The following is a 22,154-nucleotide window of genomic DNA, read 5'->3' as shown; positions in this document are numbered from 1 at the left end:
GGACTCACAGTTCCACATGGCTGGGGAGGCCTCACAGTCATGGTGGAAGATGAAAGGCACATGTTCCATGACAGCAGGCAAAAGAAATAATGAGAGCAAAGCAAAAGGGGTTTCCCCTTATAAACCATCAGATTTCATGAGACTTATTCACTACCACGACAACAATATGGGGGAAACCACCCCCATGATTCAGTTATCTCCCACACAGTCCCTCACACAACTCGTGGGAATTGTGGGAGCTACAATTCAAGATGAGATTTGGCTGGGGGTACAGCCAAACCATATCAGAAGGATTAGAAGACACACAAGGAAACTTTTGGGGGGAATGGCTATGTTCATTACCTTGATTGTGGTTATAATCACACTGATGCATGAATAAATCAAAACTCATTGTATTGCATACCTTAAATATGTGCAGTTTACTGTATGTTAATTATACCTCAATAGAGCTGTTCAAAAAAATTTTTTTAAGCAAAGTCCAGGAGAAGGAAGGTACCATGGCTTAGTTAAAGAGTAAAATCTTTCTCATGGAGAAAGTGCTCCGTTCCTGGGTTGGCATGAGCTGACATTTCAGCCTCTATTTCCTGGACATTGGACCAGGTGCTATATCATTGGTTTTTATTTTTAAAATGAAGACGGGATCTCATTGTGTTGCTCAGGCTGGTCTCAAACTCTCGGGCTCAAGCAATCCTCCCACTTCGGTCTCCCAAAATGTTGAGATTACAGGCATGAGCCACCACACCCAGCCACCCCTGCCAGTTTAGAAATAAGTAGATTTGCTTTCCACTTGATTCCTATATTCCAAAAAACCAAGCAAAGAATAGTTAGGAAATACTAGGTTTGGTGAACTGAACAAACAGTGAAAGGTGGGTCATATTTCAGAGAAAAGAGCATCTATCTCTATGGTTAAATTCCTAGAACTTACTGTATGGTCGCAATTAAATTGGGGCCAGTGTGGTGGTTCACACCTGTAATCCCATGCTTTGGGAGGCCAAGGGAGGAGGACTGCTTGAGCCCAGGAGTTTGAGAGCAGTATGGGCAACCTGGTGTGACCTTGTCTTTACAAAAAATGTAAAAATTAGCTGAGCTTGCTGGTGCACGCCTGTGGTCCCAGTTGCTCAGGAGGCTGAGGTAGGAGGATCGCTTGAGCCTAGGAGTTCAAGGCTGCAGTGATCCATGATCACTCCAGCCTGGGTGACAGAATGAGATCCTGTCTCAAAAAAACAAAAAACAAAACAACAACAAAAAACAACAACCAAACCTAAATAGGGCTTATTTATAAATGTAGCTCTTTCCCTAAATGTTTAGAAGCATCCATTTACTCCTTTCCAAAGAAATGTATACGTATGTTGCTTTAAGTGAATGCATGACATTTATTGTATTGATGAACCATGATTTATTTGGCTTTCTTCAGTAACCTTCTTGTTGGATGTTTAGGTTATTTCCAATGTTTTACTGTTATATATCATAGCAGACAATTTGGTCAAGAGCAATTTGGCCGGAAGCAAATTGATTAAGCTGTCAGTATCGTTGGAATGCTGAATTCGTTGATAATGAAAGTTCTCAGTCACTATGTTTATACAAAGAGGAAATTTTTGTTTGCCAAGGGGAAATTTTGCCTGGAATGATTTTCCAACTTTTTGTGCATCTTTCAGCAAAATCATCATTTAAAAAAAAAAATCTAAAGTTTTGTCTTCTTCTTTTCAACACCTCCCTATTTCCAATCAATTATGCCCTGGTGGCTGGGTGCAGTGGCTCACGCCTGTAATCCCAGCACTTTGGGAAGCTGAGGTGGGCGGATCACCTGAAGCTAGGAGTTCGAGACCAGCCTGGTCTATAGTCAGTGTGCTGGTTAGTAGGCCCAGGGTTAGTAGGGTAGTGGATTTAAAGTGAAATCATATAACTAGGCCAGATGTTATCAGGAGGGCTGAGAGAGCTCCTGTTAACGGCCAAGGACTGGGTTTAACTGTGTGGTAGGCGTGTGTCTGGTGGGTCATTATGTATTGTCGTGTAGGTAAAGGCTTACTAAAAGTGTGAAGACATAAGCTTGGATGAGGGCAACAGCGAACTCAGCCTGGCCAACATGGCAAAACCTCATCTCTACTAAAAATACAAAAATGAGCCGGGTGTGATGACACGCACCTGTAGTCCCAGCTACTTGGGAGGCTGAGGCAGGAGAATCACTTGAACCTGGGAAGCAGAGGTTGCGTGAGCCAACATTGTGCCACACTGCATTCTAGCCTGGGCAACAGAGTGAGACTTTGTCTTTAAAAAAAAAGAAAAAAAAATTATGCTCTGGTTTGGGATTAGACTAGCAAGGAAGCAACTGAAGCAGCTATCGCCCAAAAGATGGAAATGACCCTAGTGTTCACCATTTCTTGTCTTGGATAGAATGTTCAAAATTTATGATATGTTTATTAGTGATTGAAAAACTAATCCTGGCTCAATTTGCTAAATTAATACTTTCAGGAAAACATGGCTAAGTAAACAGAGGAAGAATCAGAAAATAAAGTCTCTCCAGACTTTTTTTTTTTTTTTTTTTTTTTTTTTTTTTTTTTTTTGTGCAAGTAAAGTTCCTAGTATTATCCCTATCCAGGTAGAGAGAAAAAAAAAAAGTTAACCTCTGGCACCCGGGAACCAGTCTGATACTCACAGCAGGGCCACGGTGTTCTGCTGTTGGACAGACAGAATCTCACAGAACACAGACAAGGTCACTCTGCAACCAGGATAAAGTAAACTGAAAGGAAGGTCATTGTGTAACCCATAAGATACCAAACATCTCTTTCTCTCACCTAACACGAGTGACTGCTGCTGCTTTGTCAATTACAGCTTTATCCTTGATTTAGTTTGCCTTCTGTATGCATAAGACTTAGAGTGATACTGAATTCTAGAATTGTGGCTGCTTTCTGACAGCACTGAATCTAGAGTGAGCCTGTTTCCTTAAGCCTTCCCCCAGATTACTCAACCAAAGCCCAAATCCTGTACTAGATTCTTTCTAACACCCTCTACGGAAACTCCCACAGTTCCCCAAGGTATTTATGCTCTCTAGTTTCCACCAGTAACAAAACCAACTTGCTCAATAACAGGTGTGTTCCTGGGTGGTCTTTGGCTGAAGGGCATTGACAAGGTTCTTTAATTCTTTGTTCCTTTTATGTATTTGTTTTCTTTCAATAGCAAAGGCTTTCTCTTTTCAGGCAAAACAGGAAAACCAGACCAGCAGAGAGGAGAGAGACCAGCAATCAGACCCTCCCAGAGACAATCACTGTTAACACACTGGTGCAGACCTTTCCTAATTTCTTTTCTATAGATATATGTTATACTTTTCCTCTTTAAAAATAGAACCAAATTATTCTATTTTGTAGTCTGATTTTTTTTTTTGTCCAACTGACGACAACGATGGTTTAATTTTATGCGTTACCTTGGCTAGGTTATGGTGCACAGTTGTTTGGTCAAACACCAATCTAGATGTTGCTATGAAGGTATGTCACAGAAGTAATGTGCATCTACAATTAGCTGACTTTAAATAAAGGAGATTACCTTTGATAATGTGGGTGGGCTTCATCCAATCATGTGAAGGTCTTAGAGCCAAAACTGAGGTTTCCTGGAGAAGAAGGAACATGGAAATCTTCCTCAGTTTCCAACCTGACAGCCTGCAGATTTCAGACTGGGCTATAACATCAGCTCTTGTCTGAGTTTCTAGCCTGCCAGCCTACCCTACAAATTTCAGACGTGGCAGTCTCCGCCAATCATGTAAGCCAATTCCTTAAAATCTCTCTCTCTGAATTCTGTTTCCCTAGAGAACCCTGATGGACATAATGACCACCTGTTGATGTAAACAGAGGCATACATCTCTATCCTTTCTCTACCATATTCCTTAAAATGAGGCACACCCATCGTATGCTTGCTCTGTCCTTTCACCAACTCCCTATTGATAGACATAAAACAATCTTTTTGCTTCTTCTTATTAACAGCCCAGAGCATATTTAATGATCTGAAAGGGAATTAGAAATTTTAAATGTAGAAGAGAATAAAATCCCCCAAATTCTGAAACATATTTACTTTTTTTTTTTTTTTTTTGTCTAAAGGAACAAAAAGGTCATAAAGCTACTCCACAGGGGATTGAAATTACCTGCACCCATGATTGCAATATTCTTTTCAACCAAATTGTCACAGAGACTACACTGCTATTGCCACCATTGTGTTTTCAACCAAGTCCAATGAAGCCACTCTAAACGAGGCTATGATAGGACATTCTTGTAATTAAAGTTTTTGCACACATCCTGAAAATATTTCCTTACTTTAAATTCTCAGAAGCTGAATTGCTGAGTCAAGCAATCTGCACTTTTAAAGCTTGAGATCTATAATTGTCCCCTTGGGATTAATTCCAATTCATGTGTTTATTAGATAAAGTTTTTGAGCACCTCCTATATATATATATATATATGCTGGAGTGTGCCAGGCCTGGAAAACAGACACAAATAAGCTATATCCTTGACTTCAAGGAGCTCATGGCCCCTTTCAGTTGCCTTTCTGCCTAGCACAATGAGCCAACAGCAGGCTCTCAATACATATTTGCTAAATAAGTGGATGAATGAATAAATGAATGAATACATATCAGTTGGCTTTTCCTGTGTAGCAAACTACCTTATCATAGGCTTAAAATGACAAGCAGTTATGATTTTTCATGATCCTGTGGGTCAACTGAGTGGTTCCTCTTGTGTGAGGTATGTGACTGATCTCTGTGGGCAGCTGGTAGCTCAGCTGGGGCTGTATGATTTAGCATGGCCTCACTCACCTATCTGGCATTAAGCAGACTAATTGGTCCTGAAGGGCTTCAGTTGGGAGGGCTCATCTCTGCTCCATGTAGCCTCTCATCCTCCAGGTGGCTAACTCAGGCTTGTTCCTATGGTAGACTCAGGGTTCCAACGACCAGCAAACAAGGGCAAGTGCCAAGGCACAGTACTAGTCAAAGCTCTGCTTGGGGGGCTGGGCACGGTGATTCATTCCTGTAATCCCAGCACTTTGGGAGGTTAATGTGGGTAGATCACTTGAGCCCAGGAGTTGGAGACCAGGCTGGACAACATGGCAAAATTCCATCTCTACAAAAAAATAGAAAAATTAGCTGGTCATGGTGGCCAACACCTGTAGTCCTAGCTACTTGGGAGGCTGAGATGGGAGGAGCACTTGAGCCTGGGAGGTTGAGGCTATAGTGAGATGAGACTGTGCCTCTGCACTCCAACCTGGGCAACGCAGTGAGACCCTGTCTCAAATATATATATATATATATATATATATATATATATATATATATATATATATGTGTGTGTGTGTGTGTGTGTGTGTGTGTGTGTGTGTGTGTGTATGCCTGGGCCACATTTGTTGCTTTCCCATCGATTGAATCAAACCTCACAGTAAGCCCAGAGTGAGAATAGAAGGGTGTGGACCTAGGGTATGGCTCTTGCGAGGAAGATTCAGCAGCATTTTGGCAGTCTGTGCAGAAAAGGCGTGCCTTTGCTTCTAAGCTCCTGGCCTGTGTCCATTTACCTGATGCTTAAGTTGGAAACTTGGTTCTTTGTTTTTGAAATTACACTTTGAACCCTGAACTTTTCCACTACATGTATTTAGCTCTGCCTTCAAAGAAATAACCCAGTGTGTTTGATTCCGGAGGCCATGGTTAAGAAAACCGTTTCTGGGCCGGGCGCGGTGGCTCAAGCCTGTAATCCCAGTACTTTGGGAGGCCGAGACGGGCAGATCACGAGGTCAGGAGATCGAGACCATCCTGGTTAACACGGTGAAACCCTGTCTCTACTAAAAAATACAAAAAACTAGCCGGTCGCGGTGGCGGGCGCCTGTAGTCCCAGCTACTCGGGAGGCTGAGGCAGGAGAATGGCGTAAACCCAGGAGGCGGAGCTTGCAGTGAGCTGAGATCCGGCCACTGCACTCCAGCCTGGGCGACAGAGCGAGACTCCGTCTCAAAAAAAAAAAAAAAAAAAAAAAAAAAAAGAAAACCATTTCTGGGGCCTCAAATGAATGTTCACCACCGTGTGCTTTGACCTTTTCCTTCGTAAGAATGGAGAATGATAAGTCAGTGTTGCTGAAGCCACCGGTGACTTATCTGATCTCTCTTCACGAGCACAGATAAAGTTCAATCTTTACCCTGGTCCCCCATCACATAGCCTATTGGCACTCCATTTGCTCAGCACTTGGAAGGTGATTGAAGGTAAAATTCCTTAGCATCAATTAAACATTTGGCTCAGGATAGCAACATGAGAGACTTTTTGGGGCGAAAGGGGTGCCTGTCATTTAAAAAAAAAGAATCATTGCTAAAAGATCCCTTTACTACCACTTCTAGCCTGGAAATCTCTGACTCCTGTTAAACACATGTGGCATGTTTGAAATGGGAGAAAATAGCTGGTAGAAATCTCTTGCATTCTTTACTTGAGAGGGCACAGAGGTTAATTTGGGAAATAGTTCTCTAATGGAAGCCAGATTGGGGAAAGTTAGGAAACAAATTTAAAAATCATGTGTCCAAAGTAAGTGAGAAAGACGCTTTATTTATTTATTTTGCATTCAGAATAAATAACCATTTATTAAAATTTTGGGGTTTTGTTTGTTTTTTGAGGGGGACACATTTTTATGGCATGGGCCCCCACATGCATGGGGCTGTCTCGGTCAGTTAGATGAATAGGATGATCTTAATAGCTGCAATTTATTCTCCCTTTAGGGACACCAGGTTCAGAAGACAACTTATAAGCTGTTTATTCTGGCGTATTTGATTCTGAGAAAGTCTTTCGATGTTATCATATGGAGAAGCTTCCCTGCAAATGCAGATTCAACCAAGTTTACCTTCTAAGTTCTTCCCTTTCCTGTTGTCCCTCACTCCACAAACACCACATACACACATACACACACACTGAGACCCCACACACATTTGTCTTGTTGCCCTAGGAACAGTATAGAACAGTGCTGCTCAAATTATCTGGGGATAAAAGGTCAGTTCTTGAGATTTCTTTTTTTGTTGTTTGAGACAGAGTCTTGCTCTGTTGCTCAGGCTGGAGTGCCATGGCACAATCTTGGCTCACTGCAACCTCCAGCTCCTGGATTCAAGTGATTCCCATGCCTCAGCCTCCCAAGTAGCTGGGGTTACAGGCACCTGCCACCACGCCCAGCTAATTTTTGTATTTTTAGTAGAGAGGGGCTTTTGCCGTGTTGGCCAGGCTGGTCTCGAACTCCTGACCTCAAGTGATCCACCCGCCTCTGCCTCCCAAAGTGATGGGATTACAGGCATGAGCTACTGCACCCAGCCAGTTTTTGAGATTTCTAATCCATTGCGGACCAATACAGTAAAATACAATTGACATAATTAAAAAAAAAATAAAACCAAGGCATACAAAATATGAGCTCAGTGTTTTTTTATTATTAGATTCAGCAAACATAAAAGCACTCAGTTAAAGTGCTTTACAAGTTTTTAAACATGCTCAATGTCTGTACTTAATTTGTTGCAAATCGATCATAGCCAGTGGACAAGCAGTATCAGTTGATGGCGCCCACTTACACAGTACCGATCTAGAACAACCCCATTTCAGTGGCCAACTGAGTACCTAGCAAATGTCCATCTACATACTCATCCACATATCATTCACACATTTATCGAGCCTGTGTTCCACATTGGGAGCTCTATGAGACACAGGTAAACTACAAACCCATCCTTGGCTGCTGTGACTGGGGAGCCCATGGGTAGCATCTCACCCAAGTGTCAGGGGTCAGGCAAGGCCAGCTAGAGGAGGTGGCATCTAAGCAAAGTCTAGAGAAAGGAGGGAAAATGGGTTACGTGAAAAGAGGGGTTTGGAAAGGTGAGGGGGCAAAAGGAAGAAGTCCTTTCCAGGTAGAGGCAACTGTATTTGCAGGTGTCTTGGACTGTTAGAGGTGCAGCAGGTAATTCTCTTTGCCAGGATGCAGAGTTGGAGGAAGAGAGAGAAGGGCCTGGGGCTGGAGAGCTGGGGTCCTGGTGGAAGTTTTGATGTTGTGTCAAGGAGTAAGGGCTTCCTCCTGGGGAGCACAGGGAGCAGCTGATGGCCTTGATGGAGAAGCCCCCATCAGTACATGTGCATTTAGGAGGCTCCCTGTGACTGCTGTGTGGAGCGGCTGGAGGCCAGCTATGAGGAGCACAGTCTAGACAGATGCAGAGCCCACAGGGCCCTGAGATAGATTATTTGCAAACGAGAAAGAAAAGAGGCTGGGCACAGTGGCTCATGCCTGTAATCTCAGCACTTTGGGAGGTCGAGGCAGGTGGATCACTTGAGGCCAGGAGTTCGAGACCAGCCTGGCCAACATGGCGAAACCCTGTCTTTACAAAAAATAGAAAAATTAGCTGGGTGTGGTGGCACGTGCCTGTAGTCAACTACTCTGGAGGCTGAGAAACAAGAATTGCTTGAACCTGAGAGGCGGAGGCTGCAGTGAGCCGAGATTGTTTGACTTCACTCCAGCCTGGGTGAGAGAGAGACTGCCTCAAACCAATGAGCCGAGATTGTGTGACTTCACTCCAGCCTGGGTGACAGAGAGAGACTGCCTCAAACCAAAAAAAAAAGAGGGAGAGAGAGAAGAGAGGCTTTGAGGAACCTCTTGAACATAGAACAATGTAGGGTGTGGGTGTGGGTGTGGGTTGCCCAAAGACGGCCCAGTGAAGAATGGGGTTGAGCCAACCTTCAGGTCACAGCTTCTACTGCCAGCCTGGCACCATTCAGGAACCACACACAGCCCAGATGGATAGTTTTCCTAGGCCTTCCTTTTAGAAAGTGTAAGTCTCCCTCATGTAAGTTATAGGAAAGCAATAGAGACTTGACTGAAAGAAAAGGATTCATTCCACACCACGTTGGAGAAACAAGCTCAGACCGATAGGTGTGTAATTCTCAAAGCAGATAATTCTGCTAATTCTTGCCTTTGGATTTCTTTGTTTTTAGTTTAGTGGAATTTTTATTTATTTATCTTTTAATTTTAACTTTTTATTTTTTAGTAGGGGAGAGCATGAACGCAGTCCCCTACTACCACAAATTATGTAGTCGAGTTTCCCACATTTGGGGAAACTGCAGGAGTCAGCACATCTAGAGTGCAATGGATAAGGCTTACCCTGGGAAAACCACTTCCATGATCGTAGTATCTCCCTTGTCAGGTAGTTAAATTTTTTAGAGACAGGGTCTTGCTATATTGCTATATTGCTCAGGCTTGAGTGCAGTGGTATGATCATAGCTCACTGCAGCCTTGAATTCCTGGGCTCAAGGATTTCAAAGGTCCTCTTGCCTCAGCCTCCAGAGTAGCTGGGACTATAGGCTTGAACCACCGTGCCTAACATTAAAAACAAAACAAACAGAAAAGCAAATAAAAAATGGCAGCAACTACCCAAAGCTCAGCGTTTGATGTTTGTAACACATGCCTCATCTCTGAGAGGCATGAGATGAGATGTAACCTCATCTCTGTCTTTGTTGCCCGATGGACATGATGACGGAAGTGCAATGTGTTTGATGCTGAAATCACACAACATACTGCCATAATCAGTTAAATGATGACTCTAGTACAAATTATTCATTTAGTGTTCAGGAGGGAGTTGAACCAGATTTTGTGGATGTCTCTAATTTTAGATGACAAGGGGGCGACGTTTGGGAGTCTCCAAGGTAGCCAGGCAGAAAGGGAGGTAGTGTGATTTTTCACAGCTGGACCCCAGGTGCCCTCTTTCCTCTGGGGAGAGTCAAGATTCTTACAGGCACCACAAAACTCAGAAGAGCCTGGGACTTGAGAGCAGAGCCAGAGTGTGCCCTTGTTTTTTTTTTTTTTTCATACAGAGTCTTGCTCTGTCTCCCAGGTTGGAGTACAGTGGCACAATCTCAGCTCATTGAAACCTCCTCCTCCCAGGTTCAAGTGATTCTCCTGCCTCAGCCTCCCAAGTAGCTGGGACTACAGGCATGTACTGCCATGCTCAGCTAATTTTTGTAGTTTTAGTAGAGATGGGGTTTCATCATGTTGGCCAGGCTGGTCTCAAACTCTTAGCATCAAGTGATCCACCTGCCTCAGCCTCCCAAAGTGCTGGGATTACAGGCGTGAGCTACCATGCTTGGCCCAGAGTGTACCCTTCTGGTGCCATTGTTTCAGGAGAAAATTCAGTTAACTGAAGGACAGTCCTCGGGATCAGTTTTCAGGCTAGAGTTAGCACCCTGGGAGGATGGTGGATGGGGTGGAGAGAGGGGCTTTTCTAGCTAAATGTAAGCAATGGTCCTGTTCTTTAAATATCCTTGCAGCTGGATTTCAGTGTCTCACCCCTCTGGAGCTGTGAGGACTTCAACTAGATTGTTTCCATTCAAGAAAAAAAAATTCATGAATTGCTTAAGGACTTACAATTCTTGTTTCATCTATATATTCCCTATGTTTGGAATTATGACCAACACACAATAGGTGCTTACTAAAAGTTCAATGATTAGATGACTACGTGAATTGTAATTTCCTCTCTGTTGTCAATTTTTGTTTACCTGGTTTTTGTTTGTTTTCCCCACTTGTTCTCATTCTCCTGTGGGAGCAGAGGTTGTATCTGTCTTCATGAGGACTATTTCCCCAGTGCCTAGTGAGGTCCTGGACCTGGATCCATTAGGTGGAAGTCGATTGAATGAATGGATGGAATATTGTGGAGCAGACGCCAGGCCTTACTACTGCTCGGCCCGAATACCTACTGCTCGGGGCCTTCTCTGGCTGCCATACCCATAGGGGCAGCCCCCATCCTGTGACTGCACTGGGTATAAATACCCTGGCTCTCACCTGAGACATTCTATGTGACTCCAGAGTTTCCCAGGTGTGAAGTCCCCTTGACTTGATGATGGCAAAGACTTGATGATATTCTCCTTATTGGTTGCGTTCTCCCACCTCACTTCTCCACTGCTGTTTCCTGGATCACTTATTGAATAAACAAGTTGCACTTGAAACTTTATCTCAGGATCTGCTTCTGGGGTAACCATCTTATCTCCCAGTAATGACAACCTCATCGGGAGAAATAGTGTATTTTCCCTCCCAACATTTTATTTGGAAGGACTTCAAGCCAAAGAAAAATTGAAAAAATATATACACTTTCAACCAGTCTCACCAATCAATAACATTTCTCCATATTTGCTTTATTTATCTGTCTCCCTCTTCTCTCTCTTTATAGACAGATGATAGATAGACAGATAGATGGATAGGTAGATAGATGATAGATAAGATACATTAGATAGATAAAGCTATGTGAGAAAGAGAGAGAGTCTTTATTTTTATTTTTTGTAGAGACGGAGTCTTGCTTCATAGCCTAGGCTGGTCTCGAACTCCTGGGCTCAGGTGATTCTCCTTTTTCAGTGTCCCAAACTGCTGAATTACAAGTGTGAACCACCATGCCCAACCTAAGTCTTTATTACTTATTTTTATTTTCTCAGAGGAAATTTGTTTTTATTGACACAGTTGTCCATGCGAAGAATCCTGGATTTCCTCTGGTAAAGTCTGATCGATACAAGGTGGTAATAGTGTCCACTTGTCAGTTTTCATTAATAAAGAAATGACTGCAAACTTACATAGCCAACGTGGACGAAAGCCAGCATGAAATAGAGGTTACTCCAACCTCAAAGCTCCAATGTTGCACAATGCACAATAAATCCATTATTAGAGAATCTTTAGACTTTAGAATCTAGAGATTTCAGAGGAAAACTCTCATGTAAATATATATATTACATATATCATTTTCTCCCAGAACATTTGGAAGTAAGTTGCAGACTTCATGGAATTTCACCTATAAATTCTTTAGAATGTGTCTACCAAAACAAGGAGCATCCTCCTACATAACCAGAAAGACCCTCATCACACCCAAGAAAACAGACATTGATACAAGAATAGTGTCAAATATACAGTCTATACTCAAATTGCCCCAGTTGTCCCAATAATGTCCCTGAAAACTGTGGGACAATGTGTCTTCACACTCTACCACTAGCCCCTTCTGTGCTGGGGCTCATATAACACCCTTCTGAGCATAGGACTATCCATTAAATGCAGGCCAAATTGATCAGAATGAAATAGCTTCCCTAGGACCGGAAGATAGAGACATTTAAGTTGTACTTCTGGCAGAGAGATAAATATTGCCACCAGACTGTGGGGCATGGCAGGGTTCCTTGACTCCTAGTTAAAATATCTGAAGGCGCAGAGCTGGGCCCCACCACAGCTCCCCACCCTCTTCTCCAGAGTCTTTTTCCAGAGAGTCCTGGCCGAGGGAGAGGAACTCCTCCTCCAGGTAGACCAAGCTTGCAGCTCTGAGTTCAGTTCCTGATTTCGGATGGTTCTGCCATGACCAGCAACAGACTTGAAACTTTGTTTTAATTGGAAGGAAAAAGAAGTGAGGTCTGAGAACGCAGTGGCTATCCTTGGAATTCAGGACTGGCTACATAATTTGCCAGGCTCAGTACAAAATGAAAATGTAGGTCCTTTGTTCAAAATGTATTTTGAATTTCCAGAGGGTGTGGGCAGAGCATTGTGACAAGTGCAGGGCCCTTCTAAGAGTGGGGCCCCATGTGACTGTGCGGGTCACAAGTCTGTGACGCTGGCTCTGTGGGTATTTGCGTGCAGTCTGGATTCACAGAAGGCCTTTCCGAACTTTGAAGTAGTGAGTATTGACCAAAGGCTTGAAGGTCTTGTGGCACATGGGAAGAAATTAAGGTGGAAAGACTTAGTCCCATGCCAAACTGGTCAACAACAATTATAACTCAATATTTCCTCAGGAGAACAGCGTCTACAGTTTTTTGGTTTGTTTTCATGTCAGACAGTAATGTGCTGACTTCAAAATGAGGTTCGATGGTGGCACATCTCACACATGCATGTGAGTACCCGATCATCACACTCAAGAACTACAAAAGCATCTGCAGTTCTTACGAGTGCATCTGCAGTTGTCACATATTCGCTGTCACTTTGCAGCACAATATCAGGTCTGGGAGGCATTCCCACCACCATCACGCAGACATTCTTGTGCATGCTGTAACCGCCCTCTTCTGTTCGGGTGGTTTGACGTGAGGCCACTCCCCTTCCCTGTTACTCAGGGCAAGCTGCACCCGTTCCCATCCCATGACGGCCCCCTTCAGCCTCACACCACATGGAACATTGCTGAAACGGTATCAGCAGAATCAGAAGTTGAGATTGCCCATACCCCTCTTGGTCCTTTTCGACATTTTCCCCAAAGAGGAAACTGAAGCACTGTTGGTAGAATGACGCATCACCGTTCTGGAAGAGAAACACATGTTTGTCCAGTCTGGATGTTTCCTTCTGAAGACCCTAGAGGACAGGCTATTTCAGCATGGAGCCAGGACCCTGGGAGGGGGAAAGCAGAGAGACAGAAAAATGGTGCCAGGACCTCGGCAGGACTGGGGACAGAGGAGAGATGGGCGGAGGGGACCCAGGGAGACCAGAGACAGGAGGGGTTCCCAAATGCACATTTTTATGGACTAAATGATGACTTGTGGGGGAAAAAGAAACGTTTTGTGTCTCCCTCTGGACTCTACAAATAAAAGGCTTCTTTTCTGGGAGTAGCCTATATTTAAATTCCCTTCCAGACTTGATGGGCACGGCTAGCAGGATAAAGCACAGACCTTTAGTGGTAGCCAAAATAAATGTGATGCCGTGATTGGGATCTGACAGTGTACCCGGGATGGGTTGAATGCCCAATGCTAGCATGAAGGTGTGTGGCTGAAATCAACTGTGAGTTTGTGTCTTGAGTCACCGTCCTCAGTAGGACAAGACATGAAGCAGAGGTTTCAACAAATGCTTGGAAAAATAAACATTGCCAGAGGGAGAAACTAGAACCTTATTGTCAACAGGAAACGTTTCCCTTCTGGTATGTCTGACCCAGAAGCAGTCTCGTTTGGTGTGTGATGCCCACAGTTTCTTTTCCTGGGATGCGATAAAAATAGCCAGGAAGTTGATGTTAACTGAAACCAAAGAGTCTGAGACCGAGTCCCTGCTCAGCTTGGCTCCCAGAGAGTGCAACAGTGGTCGAGTCTCAGTACTCAAAGGGTGATGAGAAGACCACCAGCATCAGCACCATCCGGGAATTTGTTAGAAATGTTGGATCTTGGGCCCCACCCCAGACTTGCGGCAACGGAATGTGCATTTCCAAAAGATCCCCGTGTGACGCAGGCACTCATTAAGGTCTGAGCAGTGCTGGTTTAAGCACAGGCTTGCAGATGGAAAAGGCCAGGGCTCCATGACCTTGGAGAAGCCGTAGAGCCTCTCTGAGCCCCAGTTTCCACTTCCATAAAATAGGCATAAAAATACAATCTATCAGATAGATTTGTTTAACTTCAGAGTTAAATAAAAGGGCGTACATGCAGCTCTTAGGTTAGCATCCCCCAGAAAAAGTGTTGGAAGTATTATCATTATTAACTCATTTATTACCTTCTGACCATGTGCTCTTGGGCCAGTCACACTGTTTCTAGGAGTCAGCTAAAGGCACTGTAAACGGTGACCCTCTGTTAAGTTCTTGCTTCATCGTAACCCATTTTCCTTGGCTTAATGATTAGTAGAAGTTCAACAGGCCACAGCTGGAAAGGAAGTTAGAGCTTTTCTAGTGATTCCAGCCCCTTCACTTCCCACCTGAGAAAACTGACGCCCAGGGCTTGCCTTGCCTGGGCTCACAGAACTAAGGGGCTGGCAGCACCAGGCGACAACCATGTTCTTGAATTCCCTGTCCAGAAACTCTCCTCCATGATAAAAACAATTAGCTACTGTGCTTCGGGCACCTCCTTGGTGCTAAGCTCTGGGCTCAAGGTTTACCAAAGAGCATCTCATTTAATCTGTGGGTCCATCTTCCATTTCAAAGAGAAGATACGCCTGTTATCAGCTCCCAGAGTTAACTAATATGCCCAAGGCCACAGAGCCAGTAAGGGGCTAGCTCGCGTGTTCCCAGTGGACCCTCCCCTTCCACCCCAGACAGCCAGGAAGCGGGAGAGACACATGCTGTTAGGCACTTTCGGGTATTGACTCTTATTTTTTGGCCTGGGTGGTAGACACAGGGATTTTTTTTTTTTTTTGAGACAGCATCTTGCTCTGTTACCCAGGCTGGAATGCAGAGGCACAATTATGGCTCACTGCAGCCTCAACCTCCCAGGGTCAAGCAATGCTCCCATATTGGCCTCCCAAGTAGCTGGGACCACAGGCATGTGCCATCACACTCGGCTAACTTTTTAAAATTTTATTTTGCGAGTAGATGGGAGTCTCACTATATCGCCCAGGCTGGTCTTGAACTCCTGGGCTTAAGCAATTCTCCCACCTTGGCCTCCCAAAGTGCTGGGATTACAGGTGTGCGCCATCAGGCTTGTCCAGGGATATTCATTTTATTATCACTCTTTAAACTGTACAGATGCATTGTATACATCAAATGTTGTACACCTAAAACTTAAAAACCAAATAGAAGAGGAATCCTGCAGGTACTTGTATACAACCCTGGGTGGTCTCAAGGCAGAAAGAAGGGGTCTTGGGCTTGGCATAAGAGCAGTAAAAGACCAACCTGGGCTTAGCCTAGGAACCATGCCCTACAGTGCTGGTTAGCACGTGACTCAGGACCAGATAAATGAGCAGGTCTAGAGGCGCTGGGGGCAGAACTTAACGGGAAGAAGGGGATACAATTTGTCTAAAACTGGGTTATGAAGAAAATAATTTGTCTTTTGTTTCATAAGTCCCAGGTTAGGATAGGTGGATTGGATTATTCACTTTTACTAATTTCCCCAGACATCAGTGGAAACGATGCATAATTGTATTAATGGTAGAGGGATTTATGATAGTGGAAATTTGGAAACCACCTAAAAGTCCAACTATAGGGCCTAATTTAATAATGTATGGTATCTGCATATGAGAGATGGCCATAAAAAGCCATTTAAAAGTCATGATGTAGGGACTATCACAAGGACATTAAACACAGCTGTGGCCCTCTATTGCGGGTGCCCCCTGTACCAGGGTCTGCGCTAAGCACAAAACACTTGTCCTGGTCATTGATTCTCACAGTACACCCCCCATTCCGCAGAAGAGGAAATGGAGATTTAGAGAGGTGAAATGACTTGGTCAGCATCCCACAGCTATGACATGGAAAGACGTTCACGATATTTTAAATTTAAAATGCAGCTTATAACGCAGGCTGTGCGGCATACATACACAGTGTCCAATAATGAGATGGTGATGTACGTTACTTCATATTGAGCCCAACTGACGGGGAGCTCTGTGGTCATTGCAAATAATGGTGCATAGATTCCTAATAACTGGCAACAGAAAGAGTTCATGGCATGGTAAATTTTTTTAAAGACAAGGAAGTATTTACAATATGATTTCATTTAGTGAGTGAGTGTGTGTATGTGTGTGTAAGCAGTGATTTATTTTTATTTTTATTTATTTTATTTTTATCTCACAGAGTGAGATGGGGTCTCACTCTGTTGCCCAGGCTAAAGGGCAGTGGCATGATCTCAGCTCACTGCAACCTCTGCCTCCCGGGTTCAAGCAGTTCTCCTGCCTCAGCCTTCCGAGTAGCTGGGATTACAGGCACTCACCACCACTCCCAGCTAATTTTTGTAATTTTAGTAGAGACCAGGTTTCACCATGTTGGTCAGGCTGGTCTCGAACTCCTGACCTTAAGTGATCTGCTCACCTCAGCCTCCTAAAGTGCTGGGATTACAGGAGTGAGCCACCGTGCCCAGCCAAAGCAGTGATTTTAAACAGAGGGTGATTTTGTCCCTCTGGGGACATTTGGCAATATCTAGAGATAGGTTTAGTTATCACAAGTGGGGGTGGGGAGTGCTACTGGCATCTGTGGGTAGGGAGACCAGGGATGCTGCTAAATATTCTACAATTCACAGAACAGCCCCCTGCAAAAAAGATTTATCCCACCCAAAATATCAATGATGCCTGATTTTATATATATACACGCATATATATAAATACAGTCACACGCGTACGTACACACGCATGCAGAGAGAGAAAAAGCATAGAAGGAATATCTCAGAATGTTAACAGTGGTTATCTTTGGGTGTAGGGTGGTTTTTTTTTTATTCATATCTTTATTTTCTAAATTTTTTTAAACAAGGAGCATGATTAAGTGTGGGGAAAAAATAGAAAATTATATAGCTACAATTGCCTTAGAAACAGCTCAGTTAGAGACAAGCGGCAGAGGGAGGAAGGTTTGGGGGGGTAAGGTTTTCCAGGGGTTCAACACAATGCCATATCAAGCCTCTTGGGGAACTATTTCCCAAACCGTTTCCCTGATTCTGCAGCCCACAGAAGCCCCTGGGGAAATGGATGTGAACCTGCGGGTCCCTGCATTAAAAGCCACACCCATCCTCCAGGCGATCAGACCCTGAACAGTGGAGGTGAACTTGCAGGGGCGTGGTGTGTACAGGAGGGCGTGAGGCCCAGGCATTGCCACAGTTATTAATGCTGGGCTCTCATACCCCTCACCTGCTCCTCACGCTGTTTGATGGCTCTGTTCGCTCTTTGCCCTTTTCTGGACCAATAGTGCTGAAGACTTGGGGGCAGCTCAGTAACCACCTGGGTCACAGCTCCTTATGGGAAATAAAGAAAGAGACAATAGTGTCCTGGCTTAAAACAGAAAGGCTCCAGCAGCTGCTTAGCAACTCTTGTGTGGCTTCCCTCCCAGGGCCGAGGAGCAGACATAAACCATCCCATAAAAAGAGAGCAAGAGGGGCCCACAATGCCTGGAAACTCACAGAGGGTCCTGGCAATCTTCCTGAAAGCTCCATGAAGAACCAGACAGCACTAACTAAACAAAGGGCCAGCCCCTGGCCCACCTCCTGAATCCTGTTCCTCATCGGGGGAAGTACAGGCCTCTATCCTGAGCCTGTTACTTGAGTGTCTCAACATTTGAACCAGACCAAAGTTTCCCAGGGATGAGTGCTGGCCAAGTACACCTCCTATCCTCCAAGATCCTATCCCCCGTTCCCACCCCATTATCCCCATTCAATTATAAAATGGATCATAGCTGTGCTCAGCTCCTTCTCAGTGCATGCTGAAGAAATCTCTGTCTGACCAGAACTCTAAAGAACTGTCACGTGTCAGAACTAGTGGATTCCTGGGCGTGTGACCTTAGTTCAAGGATTGCAAATAGGTTGCAAATCCTACACCAACTCTGAATGGCTAGAGGTGGCTGCCTGGAGTGCTGTGCTGAGAAGCTCCCAGGGACTTGGTCCAGGAGAGTAGAAAACGTGTTGTGATTGCTGACCTCTCTCCGTGTGGGTGTTCATGGAGAGCTGTGCCCATGTGCTACTTTATTCTGGCCTCTGGCCTCTGTCCTTGACCGACCTTCTAACCGCTTAGTTATTCCCAAATGTATTAGAATTTCCAAACTGCCATACCAACTGGCAATTATTGTCAATTCTGAGGTGGGTATTTTTACCGATTACCAGCACCAAAGAACCTTGGGGACTTACCAAAATGCAGATTCCTGGACCTCAATAATCTCTGTTAGAATACCCTTACAACTTAGCAAAATAGGCAAATTTCTGGGCCCTACTCCCAAGCTCCTAATATAGAATATTTTGGAGGTAGGCGTAGGAATCTTTCCTTTTACCAAGCACCCCCAGATGATTTGTATGTACAATGAATCTGATAATCATTAACCTACGAATGTGGCTGCCTGGGCTGTCACACCTGAGAATATTCCTAAAATTATTACTTTAAATTGGCTTATGGTGGCTTAAAAATATGTCCAATATTCTTTCACACTTCTCCCTTCAAAAGATGAACCCTACCAACATGGCAAAACCCCATCTCTACTAAAAATACAAAAATTAGGTGGGCGTGGTGGCAATTGCCTATAATCCCAGCTACTCAGGAGGCTGAGGCACAAGAATCGCTTGAACTCAGGAGGTAGAGGTTGCAGTGAGCTGAGATCATGCCACTGCACTCCAGCCTGGGCGACAGAGCGACACTCCATCTTTAAAAAGTGTGGGCTGGACTTAGAGACTCACTTGTAACGAATACTGTGGAGGATCTGACAGTTAGTAACATCCAAGATCAGAGCATAAAAGGGGCTGTAACCTCCTCCTGGCTGTCTCTTGGATCATCTGCTCTGAGGGAAGTCAGCTGCCACATTCTGAGGACACTCAATCAGCCCTACAGAGAAGCCCAGGTGGTGAGAAACTGAGGCCTCCTGCCCACAGCCATGTGAGTGAGCAGCTTGGAGGCCCCACTCACCCACGTGAGCTTTCAGAAGGCTTTAGCCCCAGTTGATATTTGAGCAACCTCATGAGAGACTTTGAACCAAAACCACTTAGCAATTCAGCTACCAAATTTCTAACCCACGGAAACTGTGAGATCATAAATGTGTGTTGTTTGAAGCCCCTAAATTTAAGGATACAGTCGTCCCCTGGTATCTGCAGGGGTTGGTTTCAGGACCCCTTTAGATACCAAAATCCATGGATGCTCAAGTTCCTGATATAAAAGGGTATAGTATTTGCATATAATCTATGCACATCTTCCTGTATATTTGAAATCATCTCTAGATTACTTATAATACCTAATACAATGTAATGTTATATATGAATAGTTGTTACACTGTATTCTTTTTTATTAGTATTATTTTTATTGTATTATTATTGTTGTTGTTATTTTTTGAATATTTTTGGTCCATGGCTGGTTAAAGCTACAGATGTGGAATCCAAGGATAGTGTAGTTTGTTATGCAGCAATAGATAACTAATACGTGTGTAAAAAGTCGGTTTCCATTCATTTCTTGCAGAGCTATACTATTAATCTAATAAGCCACCCCTGGACAAAGTGAGCTTAGCTCCCTTTAGCAAATCAGCTCCCAAATTTCTAACCCACAGAAACTGTGAGGTCATAAATGTGTGTTGTTTGAAGCCCCTAAATTTGAGGGTACAGTCATCCCCTGGCATCTGCAGGGGTTGGTTCCAGGACCCCTTTAGATACCAAAATCCATGGATGCTCAAGTTCCTGATATAAAATACTGTATAAAATATATAAAATATATAAAATGCTTAGCTACCCCAAGAAGGCTTTATTTGCCTCCAGCCAGTCTCCTGGGCTGAGATATAGAGAATGTGCAGGGGGGGCTGTTCCCAAATTACCTAAGACCCAGCCAGGCTCTTCTTCCATTCAGCTCAGGGGTGTGTTTGCCCAGAGCTTTGTTTGACATCCCACCTGTGTGTATATACCCTCTGCCCTGCCTACCAGTGCTGGTGCCAAGCCCTTAACACAGCTCACAAAGCCTTGAAAATCCAGTCCCAATTTCTCCCCAGCCCCATCTCTCACCATTTCACCTCTCTACATGCCTCCCAGTTCCCCCTGCATGGTGAACTCTGGCATCTGAGCCTGCAGGTCTCTGCATGTGCTCTCCTCCTGCCCAGGACTCCCTGCCATGCCCTGACATCACCTTCTCTGGAGCCTTCCTCAGCTTCCCATGTCCCTTCCAGGCAGTATTGATTGCTTCTCCTCTGTTCCACCAGTGCTTTGCACACCCTAGGAATGACATAAACCTTATTTTACAGTGCAGTTTTTGGTTTGGGGGTCTAGATGATAGTTCTTTTAAAGCAGAATGGTTTAAGTGCCCAAAATACAAGCTTGTAGAATTTCTCTTTGTGTCTTCTTCCAGTCTAGCTCAGTGGTTCTCAAAGGTTAGTATACCTAAGAATTATTGTACAGGGAATATGCAATTGGAATTTATATACAATTCTGAATTTTACATAAAATTGGAAGGCTTGGGGCAATTCTGACTTCCTTGATTTGCACCTTATATGCCTGCATTTGAATGCATTCCTTATAGTGAATCCACTGTCGTGAGGCATCTAGAATGACAGATTGCCGAAGCTGGGAAGAACCTTTAAGACAATGTAGGCCTGTAGTTCTAAAAATTTTGTATTACATCCTCCTTTGATAATATAATGGAAACGATGGATAATCTCACTGGAAAACTTTGGCCACCTGAAATTCCTACATGAATTCCAAGTTCAAAATCCCTAAACAGATTACCAGAACCAAATAACTTTGGGGACTATATCCTTTTATATCAGGAACTTGAGCATCCATGGATTTTGGTATCTGAAGGGGTCCTGGAACCAATCCCTGCAGATACCAGTGGATGACTGTACCCTCAAATTTAGAGGTTTCAAACAACTCACATTTATGATCTCACAGTTTCTGTGGGTTAGAAATTTGGGAGCTGATTTGCTAAGTGGTTCTGGCTCAAAGTCTCTCATGAGGTTGCTCAAGTATCAACTGGGGCTAAAGACTCTGAAACTCTTTTTACAGATGAAGAAAATGAGGCTCAGAGAAGGGCCAAGGCCTCAGAGCCCTGTGGTGAAAGAGCTGGGCCTGTAATGCAGATCTCTGTACTTGCTCGTTTCTGGTTCCTTCCCTGGGTCAGGGGCCTCCCTTACAGCACCCTGGGTCTGTGCCAGTGTAGCCTCTGCTTGGTGATGTTCAGAGACCAGAACCCTTCCTTTACCGCTTTAGCCTGCTGGACATTTCATCCAAATTTGGGCGGTTAAGTGGAACCCATGCAAACCCTGAGCTATTACACAACAGAGCTGGGCAGGTGGAAGATGGGGAGGCCACCACGGTGTTCATTCTGTGGATTTAAGGGGGCCGTGGCACTATCTACTAGAATTCTGACAGCTGTTATTTTATTTTATTTGTTTATTTATTTATTGAGATGGAGTCTCACTTTGGCACCCAGACTGGAGTGCAGTGGCGCGATCTTGGCTCACTGCAACCTCTGCCTCCTGGGTTCCTGCCATTCTCCTGCCTCAGCCTCCCGAGTAGCTGGGACTACACACACCCGCCACCACACCCTGCTAATTTTTTTTGAATTTTTTTTAATAGAGACGGGGTTTCACCACGTTAGCCAGGATGATCTCAATCTCCTGACCTTGTGATCCACCCCCCTCGGCCTCCCAAAGTGCTGGGATTACAGGTGTGAGCCACCGCACCCGGCCCACTGTTATCTTTTTTAAAGGCCCTAGTTTGGTCCACACTCCATTTCTAGAGATTTCTTTTGACTCCTTCTTCAGCTGTGACTGAGCCCCTCTGAGTCCTACCTGCTCCTCTTGCAAGTTTGGGAACCTGGCACTGAAAGATGCTGATTCAGTGTTT

General features: G+C 44.3%; 2 non-coding genes across 2 annotated transcripts; both read right to left on the bottom strand.

Annotated features, from left to right (window-relative positions):
• Window positions 1-9,013: 9,013 nt before the first annotated feature.
• On the bottom strand, window positions 9,014-9,177 carry LOC115892239. Its single transcript, XR_004052130.1, has one exon. It is a non-coding gene; the product is annotated as a U1 spliceosomal RNA (small nuclear RNA).
• Window positions 9,178-12,808: 3,631 nt separating this feature from the next.
• On the bottom strand, window positions 12,809-12,911 carry LOC115892252. Its single transcript, XR_004052143.1, has one exon. It is a non-coding gene; the product is annotated as a small nucleolar RNA U13 (small nucleolar RNA).
• Window positions 12,912-22,154: the final 9,243 nt, after the last annotated feature.

The sequence above is a fragment of the Rhinopithecus roxellana genome, chromosome 1, assembly GCF_007565055.1.
Source record: "Rhinopithecus roxellana isolate Shanxi Qingling chromosome 1, ASM756505v1, whole genome shotgun sequence".
Classification (NCBI taxonomy): domain Eukaryota; kingdom Metazoa; phylum Chordata; class Mammalia; order Primates; family Cercopithecidae; genus Rhinopithecus; species Rhinopithecus roxellana.
The sequence above is the reverse complement of the archived record's forward strand: the minus strand, read 5'-3'. Positions and strand labels throughout refer to the sequence as shown.